Genomic DNA, 20,924 nt, shown 5'->3' with positions numbered 1-20,924 from the left:
AATTGTGCAACAACGTAATTGGCCGGCAGTAATTAGCCATAACTCATGCTAATTGTGATCTCTTGGAATTTAACAAAGATCCTTGAATCGCAACAGATACGATCGAAGGACGAACGATCTTCTGAAAAACTTCATTTTAGAAGCTACAAGAATGCAACGTAGCTCGATGCATAAATTAAGATAAAATCTCATTAATGGACTATTCATCAAAACTGTTGGCATACTACTCGACGACAGAGGAGTAGCTGAAAAATCCTGATAAAAACACTAATGACGCTATTAAAAAATCACTGGAATAAGCAGAGCTAAGGCGCGGAGATGAGGATTATCGGGGGAGAATGAAGAAATGTTGTAGAGACATTGCGATGATGACGAAAAGAAGGACGTGGAAAGCAATAATGGTCATCTATTCTGTTCTATATATGAGAGGGTGAGAAACGTTCGTTACCTGGCGTTTCTTGCCAGGTTGAAAAGCGAGGATGCACTGTTTAGCAGATGGTTTCTCCGGTGAGCTTGGCGATTTCCGCATTGGCCGTGATCAATCATCGCCATCGCGAAAAGAGCCAAGCACTGATTCTCAGCCTCTGATTGGTCCCGCTAGTTTTCTCGCCCGTGCGTCATTAGCGTATCCAGCCTGTCCGTTCTAATTAATTGTTTCGCGCACTGTACTTTCGCACTCACCGCGGGTTGGTTTCCCATCGTATCGTTTCTTTAATCACGCCCCAGCTATATATATTTCTACTTTGTAAAATTTTGCACAATGATAAATATATAGTTTCGCGATAAATTAGAACGGACGAACGGACGGACGGAGTTGAACGACGAATACGCGCGGGAGGAGAATAAGGGGCAAGGAAAAATCAACACGGCTATTGGGTCCTTCGGAAGAAGAGTAAACAGCGAGATATCGCCAAGTAACAGGCATATTTTCACGACGTTAAAGCGCAAATAAAACTTAAGATTTAAAATGGCCACTTTCTCTTGCTCCGTTTTTGCTTGCCTCACCTCGCGCTTTTTTAAGCCTCGCACAGTGTTCCACGCCCACGCGTGTTCGCGCGTGCGCGATACACTCGTTTTTTTATGCTCTCGACGGAAGTTTTAAGCACGCCGTTAATATCGGATCGACGGCCAGCGTGGCTTCCTTCCTTGTCCAGCGGAGAAGCGAAAATTAATCGAATTCAATAAATACGTCTTCCCTCGATTCAACTTTCATCGACTCAATTTCTTTACACGATTTTACAGAAAACAAGATGGAACTTATCGAGCAAAAGTCAGCGAGTAAAATCAACGGAAAAAGGGATATAAGATGCTGAAAACATTCCGTCACATGTACCATTGAATAAATATATGTGTTTAAGGGTTCCTATATATATATATATATATATATTGAATTCCATTAACTTCCTTTGCTTCAAGGTACGCTGGATATTACGACTCGAGATGCAATTGGATCTCGTTAAGAGAACATTCCGATCAATTGTGCGTTCATTGAAATTATACGGGTTCTCCGGATCTTTATCGGGATAATTTCGGTAGTCGAAAACTCCATGGACCACACCTGGCATTATGCGGGCCAATTTTATAAAGGAATTAATTCGTCCTAATCGGGAGAACCCGCAGGTACTCATGCAGGTACCATTTCAGAACGGATCCTCCTCCTCGCGATGCACCGAATCTAATCGCGTTTATACAAAGTTTTACGACTGACCATCGTCAGCTTGAGACCCGTTCGCGCCGCCACTGCACTGCTGCACAGCATTCCCACGTTCAGCCTTTCCAAAAAACAAAACGAAGTAGACCGGTGGACATTTAAAAAGTATCGCGAGCGATCGGTAATCGTATTGCTTAAAATTAGTGAAAGTATTTGACTCACGGTACGTTGATGATGTAACAACGGGTTGGATTCACGCGGAGGAAAGAAGGGAGGCCGTGTATAGAGGGGGATGAGAAAATCGTCGACCAAGCTTATTGAGCGACCTGTTTAGCGTTGAGATCCACCCTTGGCAGGCACCAGCAGGGGGGAGGATGAGAATATGGTGCAGAGGGTGCACAATATGTCTCGTGCTAATATTGTCCTCTATACACCCCTCGCAGTTCGATTTTAACGAACGAGTACGCGTGGGTCCCACGCTGCTGGGTCACGTGCTCATTTCAGAACCTGCATCCGGCAATGGTCCGTGTGATTCTGCTGGAAATCGCTCTCCAAACAACCACCCTCGTTCCCCTCTCGCACGATTTGTCCGTTATCTTCTACAGGTTCAGTCATGAAAAGAAACAAATCATGTAGCTTTTTTATGGCTAAAAATTTGCTACGGTATCATGGTCAAGGGTATAAACCTCTTCTACATGTATACAGACTGTGCCGCGGGTACATATTCTTTTATAAAATAACAAATGGGATTTATATTTTTGAAAAATCTTGTTGGATCGTTGGACGTGTCGCGTCGAAGAGACTCAAGATCGAGATACATATCCGGCAAGCGACGCAGACACTCGAGTGATAAAGTGAATCGCAGTTAATTCATCAGTCATATCGTCGGAGGCTGAGGAAGGAGGAGGAGGAGGAGGAGGAGGAGGAGGAGAATGGCGAGAGAGAAAGAGAGAGAAGGGAAGAGGCGATGGTAGTAGTGGGTGGTGGAGGGTGGAGGGGTAAAGGGATGGAAAACAACGCGTTTCCGATTGGCACGGTTGTATATCTGTCGTCCCTTTCGCTCGTGCTCCCTCCCACCCACCCGTTAGCTTTTCTCCGAATCTCCGCGGGAGAGGCACCATCGACGGATGTGCGTCATCGAGGATTTCTAGACGATTGAATCAAGCCGGAATTGACCTCGCGCCATTAACCACCAGATACAGGGGCTTGTGTACGTATGCGCGAGCACAAAAAAAATCTTTCATTACGCTACGCTGGGTATTTTCCTTCTTTTTGGACTATGAAAAATTTCTGCTTTGTATATTTTTATTGAGATAAATAAATCATATTTTTCACGGTTCTAAGAGGTTTCGCGTCGAAATAATATCGCGCGTGTTTCTATCGATAACACTGCGTCGTTATATGACTATATGTACGATGGAAGCAACGCGTAATAATAGCGACGTTTAGAGAAATTATTATTGCCTTTTCCCAAGAGCTTTCAAATTAGAGAACAAGACATACGTTGCTAGATCCCAGTACGGTTTGCACACGGTGTACTATATAGTATATGGAACGGGTGGCATATGTTCCAGCATCCCGAATGGGGTTTGCCGGACAATAATGAATGAGAAGTTAGGAATATATACGTATGGGAAAGGCATATACGCACTGGTCTCTCGGTGGGGTGAAAGCTTCGTGGTTTGACCGATTGCCAAACTTTATTACCACGTTGACGAATACAGTGCTCAAATTACCTCGAGGGAATCTTATTATCAAATATCGCGTCGAGTTTACCAAAAGGGTTAGTATATAGTAGCCTCCCCTTCCTGGCTAGGTGAATTTTACGAAAAATTTACCAAGTTATATATCGTGCATTAAATTAGTTTCAATTTCTTATGAACTTTACACGGTTTTAATTATGACATTTTACATATATAAAAGGAACGAAGATTTTTTTTTTTTTTTTTTTTTTTGTGTAATTGATAGGAGGAGCTTGATCAAAGATTTTGGTCAATATTATTTTGCAAGTAAGATAATAAATCTGCTCGTAGCATATCTTACAGTGACAGTGGAGGATTTATCTGGTGCGTGCGTGCGTTACGGTGGGAATTAAATTATATGAATCTAGGCACTCGATGCCACGTGGCAGCGTACACTGTGCACGTGGATGCTGATGGTTACGGTCCATCGCTGAGCTCCTTCCGTTGTCAGTAAACAATGGAACGGCGTCCACGGTGAAAATGCACCTCCAATTATTGTGACGTTGATGCACTTCTTGCATTTCTTACCACTACTACCGTTGCCTATCATTATTATTGTACCAATCCACTGGAAATAACAATTTTCCACGCATTTCCTCGATTTCAGATCCGTCGGAATTCAAAGTTTCCTCGCGATCGAACGTTACCAGAAAGTTGATGCGAATATAGAGGTTAAGAAAATAAGAGGATCGAGACGAGATGGTTGCTGGGGATTTTTGCGAAGGCTCCGTCAAAGCTGAGTAAAAATACGAGAGATCCTGAGCTTCCTGGGAAAGATTTTATCGTGCCTTTTGCACGTACAATTTTTTCCACCATTATTGTACAATACACTTGTGAATTACTCGTTACGCTTCCCACGATCTTTGAGTGGCCATGGCGAATCGTCGGGCGTTGCTCAAGGTCGAAGGTTACAGGTCGAAGCGTCGCGGACTCGAAAGATTTTGGAACGAATTCTGATCTGCTCGATCTTGCCAGGTTCACGCTTCAACGAAGAATGAAAGCATAACTTGAATGACCGGAAAGTAATTCATGCCGAGACTACCGAGTCGATTCATAAAACGAGCTTCTTTGACGGACGTGTTTATCTTTGTGTCAAGGTTTACAGCGTTGCACCGTACGAGGGAATAAACGTCATCGCGATGACGAGGACTGCAATGTTGCTGCAGGTTAATTGTGCAACAGAATATGTATAACGTTTAAAATTCTATACAGGGTGGGGGGGGGGGGGCGATCGAGCCAATTAATGGAAGCTGGTGGAGCGCGGGCGGTTCACACGCGAAACCTACCCTCTTCGGGCATGACGATTACCTAATTCGATTCACCCTCTTGGATAAATCGAGCGGCAGTGGCACCGGCACACGATTCATCCCGCACGCGCACCCATGGGAACCGGTAATGAGCCGGTGGTCACGCTTTCCCACTCCACAAAGAAGCAGCCTCCTCCTCCCCAGCTCCGCTCTCCACGCTCCTAGATTCTATATATTTCCATTAACCATTTTCGCACAAGAAATATTTCCATTAGTACTCGCGACAGAAATGTCCCTATTATCTCTGTTACTCTCTTAACGTTCGACTGCCAATTATTATCCAGCCACACACAAATATCTATTATTCTCTACATTTTTCTCTGACCAATCATAATCATGATTAGCTCGCTTTCGAACGAAAGGATTAAAATGAAAAGTACAATTTCGTCGTTCAAAGATACTTGCTTAATTTATCGGTGGAAGATAAATAAAGGTATAAGTGTATATAGAGAGCGATTGATATATGTTTAACACAATGGGGAAAGAAACTTGTTCTCTGACTCGAGTGGTTAGTGCTTTTTATGTCAGTGGCAAGCTGGTGGGTGTCGAATTTGCGATAGTGGAGCAGTGAATGAAGAGGAGAGGCCGCAGGCTCGCACAGTCAGGGGTGTAGGTATAGGAGCAGCAATGTGGGAGAAAGGGGAAGGGGATGATTTTGATGATGGGGTGGACTATTGGATGGCCCACGGGTATTGTCAACAGGGGCAATATGCTGAAGGGAAAGTAGCGTGACAAGAGTGGACCTGTGGGAAAGGAGAATCTCTGCAGCCTCCGGTCGTTTATCGCTGCTTGGCAAAAACTTTACAATTGCATGGATCATACACGCCCGGCTTCCTGGACATGACATGGCAATCGCTTCCACATTATAACCTATACTTTTAACAAACATATCCTCCTCCCTCCTCTATTATCTTCTACTATACCAAGCAATCGTTGCTACGGCGAGTTTTGGAAAAAAACATTTTCAAATTTTTCTATTCGAGACAGGTAAATTAATGCCTCTTCTATGTGTATGCCTATAGATATATATATATATTTATTTATTGGTAGAACTCATTAGTAAAGTTTTGCGTTGCCGCAACTTCGTCATTAGGCTGATATCGCGTTCGCGATAGATGTTAATCTTTATTTCTCTTGTAGTTTTCGCCGAGAGAGAAAGAGGGAGGTAAACCGGACGAAGACCGGCTGTCTTCGAGAAAAAGAAGCACTGCGGGGGCGACTTGAACGAGGAGAAGTGAAGAATGGAAGAAAAGGAATTCTTGGCGCAAAAGGACGATGATGCGCGTTCGAGAAGAGGAAGGGAGAAAGGTAAAGGGTGCTGGCAGGTACTACGAAGAAACAGCACTCTCATTATGAGTTCTCGAAAAGTTGTTCTGCCACAACGGAATTCAATGAATATAAATTAATTCAGCTCGTTAGTGGCGTCTACCGCGCACCAGCACACACATACCCGTGCACTGTCTCTCTCTCTCTCTCTCTTGCAAACGCTCGAAAAATTTTGTTTCCCACGAAAACGCGAAATTTAGCCGAAAATTAAAGGCGCAAACAAATTACCATCGCGTAAAGAAAGCGAGTTTTGTTATCGATAATGAATGTTTATTTGGGATAATTATTCGCGCACGAGTTAATTAGCGGGGATATCGCGAGCAACTTGTAATCGGTGTAGCTTTGCTAATGGCGTCTCAGTGTCCTATCTATAACCGATACGCTATTAGCCGATCGTTATTCGATCCGTGCAGCGTAACACGCAACACGGGACTAATTAATCCGATAATATGACCCAGTTTATACGTGTTATTCCCTTCTTTATGATCCGTTCTTCTTACAATATATACGATATATAGATATACGTATAGTCTTACCCACGCGCTCCTATATACATATATGTTTGTATATTTACATTGGTCGTAATCTTGCCTCTCGCGTTGCTGCTGCTACTTGTTTCATCCTTGCGAGAGCATTCCTCTCGGGTCGAGAAGCAGAATTCGCGATAAAGAAGATACGAGGTGTATCGCTGGTTATATTAATTACTGAATTTATTGCGACAACGATTAATCAACGATAAACCATCACCGCATGAATAATCACGCGAGATTTACGCGATCCAGTGATATTTTCTTCTTAAATTACCCGGGAAAACCTCGGAATTAATTAATCATTATCGATATCCACACAGTGGACCAATTGGAAATACCATTTTCTTCCGGAGAACGTACGCCGAGGTGCACTGATAAATCATCAAAGCCGGCGGTAGCGCAATTGTTTATGTAACGCTAATGACGATTTATGGTTTAATTAGAGGGAGAGTTAATTAATGCTATAGCTGTTAGATTTAGTGGATCGTTAAGTTCATCGCGATTGCTCTTGCCTTTAATTGACTTTGCCAAACTCGATTGAGAGGAGGGGTCTTTTTTATGAATGCGAATTTTTAGGAATTTTCCGATTGGCTATCGCGAGCGAGCGGAATAATATCGTGGAATTCTCTCGACTGTATGCGCGATAACGATGATGATGATGATGATTAAGGGAAGGATGGTTTGATTTCTCAAGGAGGCAATTGGCTGGATGAAGGAATGAACGTTAAGGGAATGGTGAAAAGTTGATTGGCGCGTTGCGATGATCGCGTCACGTGCGTGCATGCCAGCAAGTCAACTGTCGCTGGCAGTCTGCCAGCACGCGAGAGCGCGTGTCACGTGTCGATTGTCTTCAGACACGAGGCGCGCTACACACGCTCTACCCTTTTGAGTCTGCATTGTCTGCAAATCAGCGCGGATCCCTGTGGGACGACGCCAAATCGACATTTGCCATCAATTCTGCGGCTTTCCGCCGAGATATCTATCTTTCCTCCATTCACTCTCTCTCTCTCTCTCTCGCTCCCTCCCTCCCTTCTCCTCTAGATTCACACACACACACACTTCTCGTAAAAATTTCTCTTGAAAAATAGTCGCTTTTCTAGATAGTCGAGAAAAGTTGACTCTTATTCCGGAAACAAATTTATTTCGAGTTATAGAGTGGAATAAACGTTCCTCCAATTTAACTGTACACAATTAAGGAGTTGGATGATTTGCTAAGGGAACCTTGAAGGGTGGGATACAATTTGTATTGGAATATTTGACGAGTGTACATGATGTGCTTGGGAGAAATGAGGGGAGGGGGGGGGGCGATAGATAATAATCAAAGCCCTCGACTCGAACGAGAGCCATGCGAGTGAGGAGGGTGAGCATGAATGCTGGTAGCAACAACGTATGCTACGGGTCCAGGACGAGGGAGAATCGTCGGAAAGGCGCGTCGGTGGCTTTACCTGTGGGAAAATACTGCCCCTAACTTGTTTCCTATGGGAAAAAATCGTTCGCCCGTTTATCGCTCTTCGTTCCACAGCCAAATTTCTCTAAAGCTTTTCCAACAATGACAAACCGTAATAATTAATTAACAATCGACGTTACGATTTATAGTATAATAAGGTAAGAATGTTGGAGGAAATATTTATGCAGGATTGGAAATAGTTTGTGGCATAAAGCGGAGAATATACGCGCAGCAGACCAAGTGGCACCCAGTGATGAATGCCATCGTGAAAATGATTGCATAAAGGAATGATCGCTGACCGATATCCGCGTATGTATACACATGCACACCTTTCACGTTTTGTATTCGCACTGCCTACACTTACCCACCTTCTGCCCTTTCTTAATACGTATACCCGCGAGTACCTGTTTTCGCGCCAATGCTATTCTCCCGTTTGCATTTATCTTTCTCTTTTTCTCTTACCGATATATGTTTAATAGGGGGAAAAAACTAACCGCGGTGATATAAAACCTGAAATCAAGATAAATTTTACAATATCCCGCGCGATCTTGATGTAACTTTACAACAGGCTGGTACACACACGGCGTACGTTATTTTATTACAAAGCAGAAGAAAATTTGCAAATCGAACAGTAAAACTATAGACTCGGGTCTATAGGACTCTATCTATTAATAAAGAATTAAAACGCTTGGTGAACTCGTAAGCGCGCACCGACCGTTAATTACGAATCCGTTGCTTCTTTTTGCGCACTGTCAGCAAGTGGACGTTGAATTATACGGCGTACAGGCCAGACACACAAATCTCGCTCCTTAAAACACATTCGCGCTGTTTGTCCGGTATTAATCTAGTAATTACGCAAGAATTAATCATCTCGGTGTCACCGCAATAATTTTCTCGCTAAATAATCGCGCGGCTCTCCTTTATTATTCTTAGCGTGAGGTCGTCGGATTTTTCTCGTCTCTCGCGCGAAGGAGAGGGAGAGGGAGAGAGAAATTGGAGAATACAAGGACCGAGCGAAAAATCGCGTAGATTGCGTGTAGCCGATTGAGAAACAACGAGCGAGTGGAAACGTAAGTTACAATGAGTCCGACAATGTGCGCGCGTATGGAATATTATTGTCTATATTACCGGTCGCGCGAGAGAGCCGGTCGCAGCTGAATTATTGCCCTTGCGAGCTATCGCGATCGGCTCTCGCAGTGGCGCCAACCTCGAACAACCGTTCTCCATAGTTACTTTACGACTCTAGCTGGCTCTATCGCTAATTTACAATTTCCCCCTGAAAAATTCCACTAATTTCACGAAAAGAAACGGCACTATTGTTCGATAAATATTTCCAAGGAGATAAACACAAGTAGCAGCCATGTGTATATAGCTAAAATCGTGTAGGCCGTAAAGCATCGTTTCACTCTCAATATCAACAGGCCGGATGAACTTTTCAAAGTCCGCATCCTGGAAGATTAACAGCCGTCATTTGTTAGACGGCAGGTCTAAATCAAGACTGTCCATACATTTAGAATAATACGTCCAGGCCTCTTTTGTCCGTCCTGATACACAACCGCCAGTCACGATAGAGCTTTTAATCTCTTCGGAAATAATAACTGAGCGACGTTGATTATGTTTCATCAATTATTATCATTATCCATTTTTTTTTTTTAGAAGATACACAGGCCTGGCAGGTTGTTCTTGAATTTCGATGAAGATATGTACAAGTGGGAAAATATAAGGAGATAGTATATAGAAGCAGGGGAGTTGGTACCGTGAGAAATTATGAGAAATAAATGGTGTTGATCGCTGGAGAGATAATAAATCGTGTGTAATGGGTATAGTTAAATGAGTTGGAAACTTGTCGTGATGGCGATGGAAAGTGTAATAGGTCTTCGCGCGAATACGGGTCGCTCTGTAAGGTTCAACGAGCGCCACCGCCATCGACATTCTCAATTGGGCAAAAATGGCGTCTGACTCAGAACTGGAAGCACTTTGCAAGAGAGCGAGAACGCGTGGCGTGCGCGACTTGAACATTTCGCGAATACGGAGCGATAAATTATGCGCTATCGGTAATCGACCCCCTCCGAGCCTCGCCACCCCCTCCTACACAAACACACTTACCTATATGTCGAAAAAGTCCCGCATGGAGAAATCCGTAAACAAAATTTTAAGGACTCTTTAGTATACGATTATAACTAATCTTGTATATCATCTCAGGGAAATGCATAAATAGTTGTTTTTATATACTTGCTCTCTTTAAAAGTAAAATTTCAATTCTTATAATAGTAATTCTATGCATGTAGAGAAGGAACTTTGTCGATTAAACATTGGAAAGGTTGTGTGATTTTCTCTATTGGGAATTTTCGCAGTTTAATTTTATTTTTATTAGTGTGGGGAAGCTGAGATTGCATCCCTAACGTTTACGATTTAAGGCTGTCAGAGAGGTACAGTCCCCTTTAAAATGGCCAAATGTTGAAATTTCATCGGCTGCCTACAGTTTCGGAGCGCGCCCGCGCTGGTGAGATACGCGTCTTCTCGCATCTTATAAGCTCCGGGACGTTTCAACCGGCGGACCCTGTATATTTATTGGTTTATACTAGTATATACTTAAGAGTAATAGATAACCGAGGATCACACACTCATTTATATGCATACGTACATCCAGTGCACGTCACGATGCTTTACACGCGACTATTAATCACTTTGCACCGCGAGATTGATAAATTATGTAAATCCGGCGTTAAGGGAACCGCGCCAAAAGTTGACACGACTATTCTAGTCTCGGTTTAACGCCTCTCATCAAATTTCGCAATCTGCCATTGTGATCCAATCTCGATAATGGATCGCACTTTAACGAGCGTGGTCCATATCGCGTCCAAATTAACCGACGCACCTATATATTACGCTTCGAGTCTCTACAATCATCCAATTTCAATCGCAATCAATTATTCATATTGTATAATATTATATACATGTACACGCGCATATATCCTCGGAGAGAGATCCTCCTGCACTATTTATAGCGCGCGAGGGTCGATTTCTTACATATATATTATAGTTCTTTTTAAATATAAAGTAAGGCAAACAATAAATCGAGGCAGACCAGCTTTAAATAGAAGTAGCAGGGTTTCCGAAGTGAAAACCAGGTAACGAGGAGTATTAATCTTGGAAGCGAGTTGCTGCTGCTCGGTAAAGAAATAAAGGGAGAGGGAGGAGGGTGGAGGTAGGGTGGCCGGGTGGGTGGAGAGAAGGAAATGCTGCAGTGCCGAGTCGTCGCTCTGCACGGGGACCATATAGGAAAAGACTCGGACTCGGATTATACTGGTAGTACCAGTCCCATTAGTAGTCGTCGACTGGAGGATCTCGCGAGCGGTCATAAGTTAGCCGGGCAGCTGCTGACTTGCTCCAGCGAGTATTACTCCACTCCCCCGCCCAGCCTCGCTTCTATATCTATCTACTCACCCGCGCGTACACTTTTCTCTTTTGCTTCAGCTTCGGCTTCAGCTTTTACTCCTGCAAATCTCCTCTTCCCATGTCCTTTTTCCCCTTCCCATCCGAATATAATCAACTCTTACCTACCACCTTACCGCCCCGACTATAAATATTTTTCAATCTATATACCCTAGCAATATTGTGAAACGTAATCTTCAAAGCGAGTCGTGTTACTGATATTATATGTATATATTTACTTCACCTTGTTCCTCGACTTTCCCGATAGAAAGTGTAGTATATATTGTTCACGTTTAACGAGCTACCGGAACTATTTAACCATTTCCACACATTATTAACCAGCGCTATACACCTCCTCTCTTGATTTTTCCTCGTTGTCGCGTTTTCCTGTCGTTATTGTTATTATTAGAGTATATATATATATATATAGTCTCACGAAGCTGTATCGCGCGCGGCGTGTACCATTCCTCATCAGCTCTCGCACCTTATCCTCTCTTATCCTGCCCTTTCCATCTGACCCCTACATAGGGACAGTTTCCATGTTGGGCCAGAGACTCCTTTTCCTCTCACCTTGCAGCCTCAAACATTTTTCCCTTTCCAGCTAAATTGTAACGCCATCCGTTGAAATTTATTATCTCATACTCGCGGTAAACAATTTCAACTCGACTTAAAAATGACGAGGGTGGACTTTCAAGCTGGAGATTATATAGTAATGTATATATATATACAGCGTCCATTAATAATTAGCTGATTTAATTCATCGAGATGGAGATATTCGAGGGTTTGTTTTTCTTTTTCGCACCAATCCGGGTTTAATTAACGCTCATTGGCCGAGGAGAGCGAGGTCAGTTTGTATCACACGTGCGCGCAGTAGGATCGTGCACCGCAACGTTATAGGCCGTAAATTCCGTTTGGACCAGCTGATCGGATCGGTCGATAAGTTATACTCGCGCCTCCAGCGTCTCTCGATCGATTAATCGATCGGTTAATCGATCGCCTCTTCCTTCCTTCCATCTACCCTTGTATATGCGCCATTATGCGTCAATTACATTCCAATTCGCCTATTAATTTCAACACCCCACTTAATCGTATACGGCTAATTCCAATTCGAAAGAAAATCCTCGATTATTTAGCACGATCAACTCGAGTCTCTCTTTAACTCCACATCCATCCACCACCTCTTTTCTAATATACTTCCACGCAATATCTCTATTACTATTTACCTTTTTTGTTTCTCGCAAACGATGTCTAATTATTAGGTTAATGTGTATACGAGTTTATTGTTCCGCGAATTATAGATAAGAACATTTCAGTTTATTGTTGGAGAAAATCAGGGCGTTGTGGAGCAACTTGATTAGTATATAGGGATACGTATTGTATACCTTATAGTATATATAATAGTATTTATATAGGTAACCAGCGTGCACATTATATCTACTTAACGTAATTATTAGTCTACCGTGATTTTTTTAAGCGAAATTGGCGCAGCAGATTTGAAATTAATTCTCTCGTGGGTGTATATGCCAGTAATAAGCTTATCTTTCATTTTTCTTCAATATATATATATGTATAGCAGCAGGCTATATTCCGGTTCATTGGCGAATCGTTGGAGAGAAGATTTTTCCAATGAAATTGTGAGTTTCTATAGAAGGGGAGACTAGGGAATAACAGTAAATGATTAAAATATATACGCGTGGCGGTAGAAAAGGCAAGTGGGCGGATAACAAATGTACAGGTTTGATAAAATTTAGGTATTACACGTTGAATCGCATGGGATTGTTCGTATTTTAAAGAAAGGTCGTGAGAGTAAATGGACGAAAGCTTGTGCTCGTGTGGCAAAGCTATTGGATAAATATTGGAAAGGGTTGTTGGGGGTAGGGAGAGGCGATAAAGTTTCCGCGGGGTTCAAGGGTCCGTGCTCCTTCCTGTACCCGTAATAATTCGCAGCATCCATCCAGATAGTATCTCGACAAATAGGAAAGCCTGCTACCTACTACCTATACCGACCGACCGATCGCACTGCCCCCGCACCTTCTCTCTTCTCTTCCCCTCCCCCCTCCCTTCCTTCTGCACCCGACAGCTTCCTACTTTATATCCACACCTCTGCCATCGACGTATATCGGAACATTACGTATATTCATGCTCGCAGTTACGTAAGCTTTGCCTTCAATCTCCCGCATTTTTTTCACTAAACTCCCCTGTGACCCCGCCACCAGTCGCGGTGGAGGAACGTTCCCTCTCTCGTCGTTTATTCCTAAGAACGCGATGAATTTAGTTCCAAAGCCGCGAAGAGGTGCTAAGATAAATAAATAAATTAATTGATCGCAACGAAGAGGGGGTGGAGGGGAATACGACAGGTCGCGCGGTATTTCAGCAAAGAAATGAAAGAGGTGGACATACCTATACTTTTTTCTCTAGCATAGTTGATAAAATGATACGGTACTTAAATTTTGGCTGCCAATTAAAGACGACGCTCACGCGCAACTTAAAAATATCATGCATGCTCTATAACAAATAATTAACGGACCTGTTCTGCCAGTTTCTTATGTTGCACTGCTCATTTTGTATGATGTAAACGTTACCCTTCAAATCAGCATTTGATACGAATTAAAGAAATCTAATAATAAATAAAAATGGATAATATTACATTTGTTTTATTCCTTTATTTTATAAGTAAACAATTTAGAAAATATTACGTAAGAAAAGAACAATTTAAACTATGTAATCTTAACATAGTAGTCTGCACAACATAAAAGAAAAGAAGCATCGACTCTTAGCAGACCTCTTCAGTCCGAAACAAAAATTTAAACTATAATCTTAAACGTACTTAAAATAATTTAATAGTAATAAACACCCCTGATAATAAAAATTTACTTTATCCATTCAATGTTGAGGTAAGCCTCGATCGATTTTTGATCAAAAATCCCATAATTAGAACAGGCATCATCAGGCGCTTTAATGAAATCTAACTTGATAATTTGGTTCACAGAATGTTTAAAAGAAGAACCCGCTGCTTCGAAGCAGGAAATTCTATAATCATTCATACACTTAAAATCGCCTGTCTCAAAAGATAGAGCCTTCTTAATATCATAAATTAAATCAGAAACCCTTCCTAGCATTATATCCACAAATAAAGTGTATTTTGAATATTCATTACCGAACCGTGTAGTCATATTAAATTGGGGTTCAGCTTTTTTAAGAATTGCGTTTATCTCGCCCAATAGTACATTGCGTTGAGCTGCGCTCTCGAAGTTAGTATCCCACCGTGCCCTCTTTAACACCGACAAAATTGTACTATAAGGTACAAAAGGATGCATAGAAATTATTTCACAAGACGGACTCCACCGTTCGTACCGTGGTTTATCCAAAGAATCTGATAAGTCCGCATCACTCGACATTTATAGACCTTGGTGCTTTCACACTTTCTTCAGGGTGTGGACTACGACCACTTTCGAGCGGTTAGACACTGGACGATGGAATTGATGCTTTCTGCCCAATCTCTGCCCCTTCCTCGGCTCGTCTTCGTCAACTGCGAACCAAATATGAATATATTATTTATCGACGGCACGATTACAAGAGAGTAGAGAGAGAGAGAGAGAGAGAGATAGCGCGTCGCGACGACCAGAAAGCAACTTTTGCGTTTCGATTTCCGGATGTGTCAATGGTATGCCTGCAGCCTGCGGACCGATCGAGTTTATCTCGAGGAATCATCGACGCGGGGGGAATTCGATCCAGCGGTACCGGAGGGACAGCAGATCGATGGATGCTCGCGTAACGCCTATCTCGATTAGATCTCAGCTTCGAAATACTATCCGGACTCTGGACTCTCAATGCTCAAACGCACTCTACCTGTCGATACAACCGTAAAACTAGCTCGTGCCTGAAACTCTTTCAGCTAATCTTAACTTATGCAAACCATTTATTAGCCTTGCAAACTTCTCTATACAAAAGTTATAAACCGATGTAAAATTGTACGTTCATAATTTTCAGCAGCGGGCAACGAACAAATGATTAGCTGCGAGTTGACGACCGATTGTAAATTCTGTAACGGTGCCTGAGATCTCTTTAGCCACGGGCATTGGCACCCCCGCTGAACCTAGTATCACCCATACGCTATAGTCTTACAAGCTCCTATCTCTCATCTTCATCTCGTCGCGTTCATACGCGCCCGAGAGAAAATTAATCGACACGCCAACTTTCGAGCAACGATATCTTCCAGTTCACTTGACTCGAGAGTCTTATTTCTACATCCGATCTCGCCACTTTAATCACAATTATTCAGAAAAAAAAAACAAAGAAAACAGCGAAGACACGAGTTTCTGCGATTTTTAATGAAAATAAAAAGAAACAATATTCTTATCACACCGTCGAGGAATAATTCAGCGCGTATTTCCAGGAAGTCTACGAGTGACGGTGTGTTTGTCCAGAGAGGTAAACGACACGTATACAAAGATGTGTTATTGCTATATCCATAAATATATAGATCTCCGGTCGAAGCTGGAAGAGAAGAGAATGAAGGGAGAGTTTAAGCGAGAGAGAAGGAGGGAGGGAGGGGTGTGAGAGTGCATTGTTCGATAGACGCTGACTAGGCTTACTAAATCCCGTCAGCGTGGACAGACCGGGCGATTATATTCTCTCGCGGGGGACTCGAATTCCCAGACGCTGCTCCACTGTCCATGGCGCCCGCCTATCACGCGCTCGAGTCACTCGCGAGAATAACTTATTTCGAAATCGCCGAGGAAAGCCGCGCGACGACGACGACGTTGAAATCTCTCCGTGTGTGCACCGTGTACACCATGCGTCAATGGACATTTTAAAAGGCGCGCGAAAACTGGACAATAAAGCCCGGAGAGCACGATCGGAAATTCGACGCTCGATTAATCTACGATGAAAAATACCGCACAATTTATTTATAACACCGAACGTATATAGAGAACGAAAACGGGCGTGATTTATCGACAAGTTTGTATACGATCGCTGGATCGAACGCGCTAATTGAGAATCAAAGCAAACAGTGCCGCGTTCCGGATCCATAATAATAAATTACCACAAAGCTCGGCTGTATCCCGTATTAAATGAACATATTCTATATATGGAGGAAGAGGTGCAACGCTGTTTTTACACGATGCGGTGAGCGTGTACCAATGCGAGTTGCCGTAAAATGGTTTAATGCGAAAGAGATTTATCGTAATGCGGAGGATCGGACGGGCGTGAAAATTTGGAAAGGAAAATGGGAAGATAAGGGGGAGAATAATGGGAGAAAATGAAGGATTGGCGAGAGAGGAGGAGAGAGAGAGAGAGAAGAAATTGTGTGGCTGTGGCGCGCACGCGTGCACGCGGCACGAGATAGAAGCCGGTTCTTGCGTCACGCACAATGGCGCGTTGCGACACGACGCAACATATACGCGATTATATGGGCCCGACGCCGACACGTTTAACTGCCACGTTAATTTATTTCCAGCGAGCTGCATATCTGGGCTGACCGCACGCGAGCGATCGCGAAAAATCCCGACGAGTCATCGCGCGCGCCCATTGAAAAAAACCACCGTCAAAACCCATCTATCTAACGTGCACACAACCGAGAGACGCGTATACTATACACGTATATCCATTTCTCATTATTGGATCGAAGAATTAGCAGTGCAAATAACATATCGAAGGCGAGTAATGTGAATTTATGACGAGTCTAACGAGCTGGAAAAGTTATTTCTTGGGATGTAAAACGTCAAGAGGGATTTGAGAATCGAATTTCTATCCGAGACGACACGCATAGTCATGGCTGTAGCTGCGTCATAGCAGGTTCTCCGAGGGGTTATATGCGTGTTTTGTATCGCCACGCCACGCCACGCCACGTTACATTATATATAGGTTGTTTGCAATTTTCGCAAGTTACCGCCAGACAGACCGTCTTGCATAGATCCGATCGACCACGTGCCGACGCTGTGGTACTGGATACATCGTGCAGCAACTCGCTCCTCTATACCAATGCACTTATTGTCAACTGACACAATTATTCGCGCCTCGAACGATCCAACGTGCCACGCGACTATATATATATATATATATTGAATATCGTTCTCCTCGCTAGGACGCGATAATAAACGTCCATTCGACTCGGATGAATAATATACATTTCTTTCGAGCCCCTGTCAATTTTTCCAATAAACAATCTTCTATAGGCTGTATGCCACTATTAAATGGAATTACAAAACGCGTAACTTTTATCGAAACAACTACTTTGTCTCGTTGTCGAAGGAGAGCGAGAGGAAAATGCGTGTATGCATTTTATTTTTATAGCGTACATTTTCATTAGAGTCTCGCGTTATTAAAGGGGGATTACGAAAGTTACGATTTGAGTAAGAAAAAAAGGTGGTATAGTCCAAGCAACAAGGTAATGGAAGGAGAGTGCAAGGTTCCTGGGGAGAAGATAAGAGCCCGAGAGGCAAGTATTCCATTCGTCTTAGTCAGACATTCGCGTTAAGATCGCGTCTCCGCTTCTTTCTCGTCTTGCGAGATCGCACCGATGCATAAGCGATTTATTTGAATTAATGAGCTCGGTCGAACATCCTCCGAAACTTGCCGATTCCATCTCTCCTACCTTCCTCAACTTTTATAAATGCCTTTTCGCGCCACCCCAAAGATGCCGGTATATACATATATACACACGGCGCGTGAAACGCGTACGGACGGACGCGATACGCGCTCTCAACCCCAAAGTCCGCGCTGCGCGCGTGTATTTCCGCGCCATGTACCCGCACGCACCTCAAACCCCTTCCCCGACCCCCTACCATCTTTCGTTACCCACTCGCGCCCCCTCCGCCTAATATATGTTGCCTAAAAATAGTAATCGGTAAAAATGACGAGATAAAATGACCGATGCGACGCGACGATACCTGGAATTTGCAAGCGTGGAAAAAATTGATAGAGCTGAATGAGATCGGATTACGCAGCCCCGAGATATTATGAACAATTTTCTGTCCGATTAACAGCGAAAGATACTCGTATTTCACAGGTCAGTTAATGTCGCCATGTATCAATGCTGTTTCCGCCCTCGTATAGAGCCGAAGGGCGGGTCAGCCGATTCTCTTTCGCGTTTTTCCAGCCTTCAATTAACACGCGGTTTCTTCTTATCGCGACGTTCTCTATATCGGAAAGCTAGTTTAATAGCCACCGTGTATTAGCCGAACATAATTTGTTGCATAAAAGCGCTAATAAACCGGCCTTTATAATCTTAATTATTACGCGTATCGTATATGAAGTCTTTTAAATGAGGTAATGGAAGTCGTGGTATAATAATATTGATATAAATGAGAATTATGTATACTTTTATGAAAACTCACCAGTATCCTTTTACTCCTTGCGGCTACCGTTCTGGCGTGTCCTGAAAAGAAATAATTTATGCGATATATAGAGCGTTCTCGTGTGAAATTAACAAGTTGTGCGAGCTTTAACGCATTAAGCAATAATCGCACCTTTTCGGATGTGCACAACACGTTTATCGTAGCACACGTATATATACGTACAATTTATTATTCGTATGACCCTGCACGTTTGGCATGGCTCAAACTTACAATAAAGGAGAGAGAGAGAGAGAGAGAGAGAGAGAGAGAAAATAAATTAGTTATGCAATGCTCGTCCAATTAAGACGAAGAAAAATTATAGTGTATCGAATAAGAAAGCGCAAAAGGAGAAATTTAATTGTGGTAAGACAAGGAGAACTTTGCGATTCTCGTTATTGTAAGCGAGAGGGCGAGGTACGGGTGATTCTCAAAGGTCAACGGGGTCAAGAAAGATAGAATCGGCGAGATTCGCAGCACGCCAGCCATAATTGGATCGATCGCTAAGTGACGAATGATCCGTCGATGCCCAAGTGTCCATTAATAGGGTTATTAGCAACTATAACAGACTAGCCAACTATCAATATCTCCCAAGACTCTACTGCGTTCAACGATACAAAACCATTTCCGATATTTCGTTACCGTTAAATCCATAAATCCAATCATGAATGGACGGCAAAGGTCAAAGAACATCTGACGTAATAATTTAGATCGATGCTTAATCGATCTACCTCCAATCTTTCATTAATCTCCAAAACAAATCCTGTCAAGGTCATTTTAACTCTTGCACAACAAACGATACCACGCGGTAAGAAAACACTGAAAAATTCTCGTGATAACAAAAGTGCATAATTCGAAACGTATGTCTGTCGACGAATAAAACGAAGGAAAACATTTTCATGCATTATACTTTTCATTATTATAATGGTTGCATTACGAATTAAAAGTCGTTCTCGACTGTTTTTTATCTCGAACAAAATCTATATGTTAATTCAGTGACACGAGTAAACTAGATTTTTCAGCAGGCGCAAAACGAAAGAGGTGGGAGGTGAAGAGAATTCCGATTATAAATTACAATTCACGAGCTGTCAGGTGCCAAGTGTTTTCGGATAGATTTTTCAGGATCAAAGCGATAAGGATCGACGTAAGAAGGATATCTATAAGGAACTCACCGTTCTGCTGGTTGAATGCTGTTGGAGATAAGAGGAACCGGCAACGTGTCGTTCGTGGGGGAGTCAATAGCGGTCAATGGCACCAGCGAGCACGATCAGGTCCCCAGGAGAGCAACGCCTCGCAACCTGGACGAGCACCGTTAATTTGCCTTCACGCCTAAAATTCTCTCTCTCTCTCTCGTTCTTTCCTCGTATCACACACTGCAATCATTATTTATCAATATAACACTTGTATAGAGAGAGATCTGTTGCAATACACTAGCTTCAGTTTACTTTGCTTAAAAGTTATATTTAATTTTCATTTCCTAAAGGACAAAAGCACTCACCGTAACTTCAAGAAACTTATGCTTATTCTTTAGCGAATTTCATATAAATTCTAATATTTCAATAAAGAGATTTTAATTTATTAATTCCTCTTTATACGTAAATAAGCAAGAGAAGTTAAGGAATGGACTATGGTAGAACAAGAATTCACACTGAATACGTAACCGATTTTTAACGCGCACACCGTAAGATGCTACTGCGCAGAAAGTAGTTTCAATACTAATGGAGCCGAGCGCGTAATAATACTTGCCCGGAAATTCGGCCAATCATATTTGACAATTGTGACGATATTTTAAAACCTCAATTGTTATTGGTTAAATGTTTACACGATACGTACCGTCCCAGCGACTACGTACAAGTGCTTCGCGCTTGTAAACAAAGCCTATGATCTCTAACTATGCTTTTTCTTTGTATATTTGAATCAATAAATAGAAGCTACTAAATAGTATTCCCTGTTCAAGCGCTTTATTTTATGTGATTTAAATATCTCTTTTGAGATAGAAAGAATCTACTTTTATTTTCATAAAAAAACTTCTTTTTTTATTGTTTCTTTCGTTAATAATTAAGCATCGATCTATTTTACTTTAATATCGTTCATACAATTTAATAGTTTATTCTCATTACTGCTGTACATACAGTGTGCATATTTTTTT

General features: G+C 42.5%; 1 protein-coding gene across 4 annotated transcripts in view; it reads right to left on the bottom strand.

The window, feature by feature from the left end:
- Positions 1 to 20,467, bottom strand: part of LOC136779387 (uncharacterized) — a 47,733-nt gene extending 27,266 nt beyond the window's left edge. The window contains exons 1-5 of one of the 4 annotated variants that reach the window (XM_066736950.1): positions 20,274 to 20,467; positions 19,948 to 20,148; positions 18,779 to 18,819; positions 14,793 to 14,967; positions 1,874 to 2,250 (exon numbers count right to left, since the gene is read on the bottom strand). The gene's annotated coding sequence lies outside the window, so the exon portion shown is untranslated. The remainder of the gene's footprint in view (positions 1 to 1,873; positions 2,251 to 14,792; positions 14,968 to 18,778; positions 18,820 to 19,947; positions 20,149 to 20,273) is intronic. The other 3 variants (XM_066736947.1, XM_066736945.1, XM_066736948.1) reach the window with 3 other exon arrangements.
- Positions 20,468 to 20,924: the final 457 nt, after the last annotated feature.

Source organism: Prorops nasuta, unplaced genomic scaffold (genome assembly GCF_024137725.1).
Source record: "Prorops nasuta isolate Cenicafe-Biocafe unplaced genomic scaffold, Cenicafe_Pnas_1.2 PNAS00017, whole genome shotgun sequence".
NCBI lineage: Eukaryota > Metazoa > Arthropoda > Insecta > Hymenoptera > Bethylidae > Prorops > Prorops nasuta.
The sequence above is the reverse complement of the archived record's forward strand: the minus strand, read 5'-3'. Positions and strand labels throughout refer to the sequence as shown.